We start from the raw sequence: 7,152 nt of genomic DNA on the forward strand, positions 1-7,152 counted from the left end.
CCAGAACTAGGGATGTGAGAACTCACCCCCACTAAGCAAGAATCTCATCCCGAGATTCAAGACGTAGGGTAAGCAGACAGAAGGGAACATGAAGCTAGCACAATCTTCACGATCCTGGTTGTATTTCATAAGAGCGTTGATTCGGTCATCACCTTTGTCTCGACGTCTTGCTCTGAGAACTCCATCCAACACGATAACGGGAAGAAAGGAAACTCTCAAAGAATCGATCTTCTCGAAGATCGAGCAATGGACGATCAACTCACAGAACGAGACATAGCAACATCTCTCGAGATGAGACACGAAGCATACATCTAGAGGGATGGAGTGAAATAGACGATGAAGGTTCACTAGATAGACAACAATTTGCCACCTAAGGGGGTGGTCAACGGTTGTCAATGTAGCGAGGAGTTGGGTTGCCATGATACCACAACTAGACACCTTCGAGAAGGGTGACTCGTAGAATTATTACCTTAAGTGGCAAAAAGAATTACTTTTGATTCATATATCATCGAAACTTTTATATCAGCCTAAGGCAAAACACAACAATCATTGGCGGAGTGCGGTAGAATGGCATACTTGGACTAGAATGGATGATGTGGACTACCTTGTTGAAGACAACGCAAGGAATGATTTTGCTTGCGCGTGCTCTCAAGAACTTGAGCATTTCCATATTCATCAAGGTTTTACCAACATCCGTGTCAAGGATCCTGGCAACACAACATACTACCATGATGAATAGTGATGGACGAGCAAATGGAAAGGAAGATAACACCTTCCAAGATTTCACCTTAGCGATGCTAAGGAAACAAAATCTAGATGATCGACCAAGAGACATTTAGCACTCCGCTTCTAATGTTCTCCTTGATGTGCTAGCGCAACCCATTTATAGATATGGTTTGATAACTAGAACATCAAGTAAAAGGTCGGACTTCGGAAGCTCAAGAATCCATAAGGAATAACTACGGAGGCAGATCTTGCGAGATCCTTATGGGGAGGTGACCAACTTCTTCAACCAGGATCCTACAATAATAGGCCTTCCGGCTAGGTGTGTTGGCCACGACATCCACGTTACCGGGTTACCGAGAGACCAATATTATAATTCTTGGGACACGTTCCAACCATCATATCTGCCTGAGATTCAGATCTGGTTGGTGTCAGGATATTCCGGACTCATCGAATCTAGAAAGAAAAGTGAAATTTTGCAACACAAATCGACGAGATGACGTTGCGAGATTCTCGAGAAATAAACTACAATAGCAAGCTTCAAAACATGAGCTGGTCCTGCTAAACACATGTGAACATGTTGTCCTAGACAAGCATGGACACATAGTAGTCTTATAATAAAACACTACCGAGTTCAGGTTGGGAACCATCATCGAGGATAACAAAGTCCTAACATAAGTCATGACTAGCTCTTATGAAGGAACTCCTTCTCCTTGAACAAATCAATCAGTGGCTTGGTGTGCTAGGGATACGCATGGAATGAAGATGATCAGTCTATCAGACCATAGAATACTTTGCACGTGCATGACTGACATGGGATGATTCCAGAGGAGGTAAAACAAGCCTTCTCAAATTCATGGCGGCACATGAATTAGAGGGACTCACTTCTTTCGTCCAAACATATGCTTCACGAACGGGTCATGAAGAAAATGCTTACACAAGTTTCCAATGCTAACTTAGATGTTCAACATGAATCATGGAGAGGATAAGATGCTGCAGATGAGCTCAACAACAAGTCATCGAAATTCCCATGGAAATGGAATTCCAAAACTATGTGAACAAGGTGATAGCATTGGTCAGACCCAAAAGATATAATGTTGTATGCTCGAGGGATCAACCACGAGTAAGGCAACATTACAAACATTGTTGGTTCTAATCTGACTTGACGATAGCCCATACCCAAGTCAAGGTTTTGATAAGGCAATAGATCCAACAACTGATCACGAGGACCAATCGATGGAGATATCATCTTTCTTCAACACACACACACACACAAAGATATCCCTTAACATGAGCTACGACAGACAAGCTTTTATCTTCCAACTCTCCAAGTTGTTGTTTAGCTTAACCAACTAGCTCAGGGGTATCCAACACAGATTCTTGGAGAAGGGGTGGTTTATCAGAAACCAACTTGATCACAAACTCAACATAGCGGTCAGGTGATGACCTGGTGATACTTCCGAGAAGATATTCAGAAAATCACAAACCACTGATATGTTAATAAGCTCGAGAACAATCTTGCCTTTCAGAGCAAGAAGATAGGATCAAAAGAGCTAGGGATTAATAATTCTAACTCATTGACCGAAGTGTGCACCAGAAATATGGACTAGGTAGCACGATCAATCTTAGGATGATGATTTAATAACCAACATGCTAAGAATGAGAATATTGTCCATTAACTACCAGGCAACACGGTTGCTAGGAGTATAGATTTCACACATCACGATTCATTAGTCGGCATTCCGATTGCGACAACACGACACCGAGGAATGAATAATGATGGCGGGAAGTATCACTACATCAAGAATTCATAAGAGGTGGTGCAATTCTCATGACAATCTTGGCATAAGATGGTAATACTTCAGAATAGAACAGAACAAAAGTTGAATTGGCATTTTGATCTGCGGGATACAACTACTTTGACCCAATCCTAGAAATGGATGAGGTACTGGAGTTTGTTTCTCCTAGTCATTCTGAACTAGAATGGCTTGACGGACCACTAGAATAATAGGTATCGATGAACACAAATGCACAACTATTCCTAACTATCAATTGATAGACTAGGGTCGGAATACAACTGATGAGGGTCAACTCAAGGAACATATAACTTTCTGAGTTGTGGATGCATAGATTAGTATGTCAAACCAAGTTCAACATGTTTCTTCCGGATAACCCATGCAGAGAGGTAGGACTGGCAGAGTCACAATTATGAATGGAGAACTCCTCAAGAGTACTCTGATTGTGATCCTTTGGTTCAAATAACTTATGCCTTAATGGTTCATGGTATTTGGAAGAAGGAAATTCCACAGACTTCGAGGACTGTCGCAAGGTTTCTAATATCCTAAAGGAATGAGCACCACTATCTACACGAATTAAGTAGAGTGAATCTTGGGTTCAAGAACCCAGGAAAGAATACCTACTAACTAATAACATCACGAGATGCTTTCAAGAATGGTGGCCAGAATCATCACACCAGGAACACAAAACATGGCTAGATTACTAGGTGACTCCCTAAAACACCTAGGGACATAATAATAGCTCCAACATATATGTCAAGGCAATAAATTACCTCAACACACTGGTTAGTGTGCTTATTCTGACCATAAAGGACATCGGGAACGGAAAGAAAGGATTTGTAAATGCATCAGACTATTTAGAGACCTGGGATGACTCGGACAGCATAATGGTTGTAAATGCTCAGAAAAAGATTTGAGACATTCACAAGGATTTGCATAGTCACTTAACAACATCATATCAAGGTTCTGAGATCAACTGTCAACATACGGAAGTAGTAGAAACCAAATTGAGGCATGGAACCAACAATCCTACATGTCTACGGATTAGTAACACGTGATCCCGATAGAAAGATGAGAAGCCTAGTTCTTAATCCCCGTAGAAAGGAAGAAGATGACTCAGATCAGAAGGGTATAAGGTAAAGGAGTAAAAAGAGCCTTACGTTCCCTTCCCCAATCAATTCCCTTACATAACTAAAGCATTTCTAGACACAACTTCGACCAGTTTGGCTTGGTAATCCTACAGACAGTCAGGCTCTGATACCAAAGCTGTCAGGACCCCGATTCTAAGTCACACCAATCTAGCCTGTAACACCTCATATCACTTAGCGGCCTCACGCACGGTATTCCCACGGGTGTCGCCTTACCATGGCCCAGGACCGTTTGTGCCTTTTGGCTCACGTATATGATAGTGTCGCTCGCATCCATATGACAGAGAACCCGGGCCGACATGACTAGTCGTGAACCCAAAGTGGCACTAACTTACAGGGACAGGCATACATGAATCAACATCGAGCATGTCGGTCAGCAGCGTGCGAATCCGGGCTATAGCACTGGGCTAACAGGACACCGGGAACCAGAGCTGTACCAGGCTAGGTAGGACTCCGGATGTCATCGCGTGACATTTTCCCGAAGGGACAGACACAGGAATGAAGTGAATCACATGCCGGCCAGTCAAGTGTTCCGGAGCAGTAGTGCTGGGCTAGCAGGACTCCGGTGAACCGGGATGTAGCGGACTACTATGGCTCATGGAAGCACAAGACTACATTTCCCCATAAGAGAGGCTACCAAGGATAAACAACTAGGTTGTCGGATCCCACACATACCAAGCATTTCAATCATACACACAATATGCTCGATATGTGTAAATACAACATGGCATCACAACATAACTCTACGACTCAAGTATTTATTCATTAGGCTTTGAGGAGCCAAGCATTACAAACATGGGTCTCATGACCCCAACATACAGAGCATACAAGCAACAAGCACATGCGGAAGCTTAACTTGTCTGAGTACAGACAACTACAAATGAAGAAGGCTGAGAAGGCTGACTATCTAGAAGACCCTGCCGAGGGCACAAGATTGTAGCTGAGGTAACAAGCTAAAAGTTGAAGTCCACGCGGAACTACTAGTGAGACTGACGTCTCTTTGCAAAAACATAAAATAGGCAAACGTGAGTACAAATGTACCCAGCAAGACTTACATCAGAACTAACTACGTATGCATCGGTATCAACAAAGGGGGTAGTGGAGTTTAACTACAGCAAGCCAGCTTTGACTCAGTGGCTAACCTGAACTACTACTGCAGGTAACTCTTTTGAGGTGGCGCACACGAGTCCACATATTCACCAAACAATACACCACTATGGATCCGCTCCCGTCTCCCTACGAGAACGCCATCCATAGCACTCACGCTTATCTTGCGCATTTTAAAGTATCCACTTTCACTTGTCTATGAACTGTATAGGCAACCAAGTAGTCCTTTACCGCGGACGCGGCTATTCGAATAGATGATGTTAACCCTGCAGGGGTGTACTTCTTCACACACGCTCTCACCACTTACCGCCGTTTACACGACATGTACTCGGCAACCTTCAAGCAGAAGCCCAACATGGGTGTCGGCCACGGCCTACCTAAACACTCAAGTCTCTAGTCCAGGTTTATCGCCTATCTAAGTTCCATCATAGGGAGTCCAGCCGAGGTTTCCACATACGGCCACGAACGATGTGTACAGGGTTCCTGAGACACCAAACGGATGACTCGGTACACCATGCCACGGTGTATCTACCGCATCATAGCCCACCCCTAGGATCAGCGCTACGCACGGCCACCAACACATATCCTATAAACACCAGAAACTAGTTGCAACTCCTGGACAGAGGACTAGGGTGGTTAAGAAGCCGAGAGGGTCCATTGGTTTCGGGCCCAATGCATGTTAGTAACTGATTCTTAAATCACACATACAGATCTCGGTGCTTAAGGACGGTTCCAATGAAACAACCCACCATGTAGTCCTACATGGCCTGTCATCGCTACCTTTACCAAATCGTGTTCAACACACTTAGCTCACACACAGTAAGACATGTTCACAACTTTCCAATTCATCCCCGATGAATCAGACCTGACACAACTCTAAGCAATAGCAGGCATGACAAATAAGCACGAATGAGTAGCCACATTAGGGGTCAAACAACTCCTACTCATGCTAGTGGGTTTCATCTATTTACTATGGCAATGACAGGTCATGCAGAGGAAAGGGGTTTAACTACCGCAACATGTAACAGTTGAATCGTTGTTGTCCTAATGCAGTAAAAGACAGCAGGAGTGAGAGAGTGGGATTGTATCAGAATGAACAAGGGGGGTTTTGCTTGCCTGGCACTTCTGAAGATATTATAGCTCTTCATCGGTGTCATCGAACTCATCGTAGGTAACAATGTCTACTCTGGAGGGAACAGGTACCGGCAACAGAGAGGGAGCACAATCACTGCAATGCACAATATGATGCATGATCATGACGTGGCAAGATGTTGTGATTTGAGCTAATGCAACTAAAACCAGATTAAATGAAGTTGGTTTGAACCAAAGATTCAAATTCAACTCCATATGTGATTATTTAAATGCCACTTATTTGATTTGACCTGATCAGCAGGCATAAGTTGTTCAAACATGCATGATAATGCCATAATCAGATTCTTTGGATTTTTCTGACCATTTTTCATATATAACTTATTTGATTTGGAGCTACGGTTGATTTTCTATGAATTTTAGATGTTTTGGGAATTTTCTGGAATTTCTTGAATTAAGTTAAATCCAGAATATGAGTTATTGCGTCACCACTACGTCACTGTGACGTCAGCTGGTCAACTGGGCGCCTCCAGGTCAAACCTGACCAGTAGGGCCCACTAGTCAGTGACACATAGTCAGCTACAGAGGCTGACATGTGGGACCCGGTCAAAGCTGACGTGGCCAAGTCAAAGTTGACAAGCGGGGCCCACTGAAATTAGTGCTATAACATCCCAAATTTTCAATTTGGAATGTTATACATAGGTTATTCTTGCATATCATATTTTATTGCATTTTCGTTCCGCAATCCTCGAAATCCTAAGCAGCTCAAGGACCCACGGAGAGAGTTGGGGATTTCCCGGTTTCCTTATTTGATTTTTATCAAATAATGAAATGAGGATTTTGGTTTTAATTATATTTCTCTCCGAAATATTTCATAATTAAAAATATATGAGAGGAGATAATATGACTTCTCCAAAATAAATTAAATATTGGAGGGAAAATATTAAAATCATTTATTTGATTTTATTTGGATTTTATTTGCATTAGAAAAATTGCACGTTTTCGAAACTGCATTTTAGGGCTAAGAAAATGTTCATCTTGTTCTAAATATTTTATTTAGACGGTGAAAATTTGTTTTGGCATTTTTAGAATTTTATTTTATTTCCTAGGATTTTTCTGAGTTTCGGCGGAATTGTTTAATAAAAAGAGCGCGCCTAGGCCGACTGGGCCGAAGCCCAGCCACCGGCCCACCTCGCCGTTCCCGCGCCATGTCCCCTCCCTCAAAGCACCCCACCTCGCCCCCTTTATAAGTCGCGCCCCGCCGCCGTAAGCCGCCACTCCGCCTCGAG

This window comes from Triticum aestivum, chromosome 2A, assembly GCF_018294505.1.
Source record: "Triticum aestivum cultivar Chinese Spring chromosome 2A, IWGSC CS RefSeq v2.1, whole genome shotgun sequence".
NCBI classification, from domain to species: Eukaryota; Viridiplantae; Streptophyta; class Magnoliopsida; order Poales; family Poaceae; genus Triticum; species Triticum aestivum.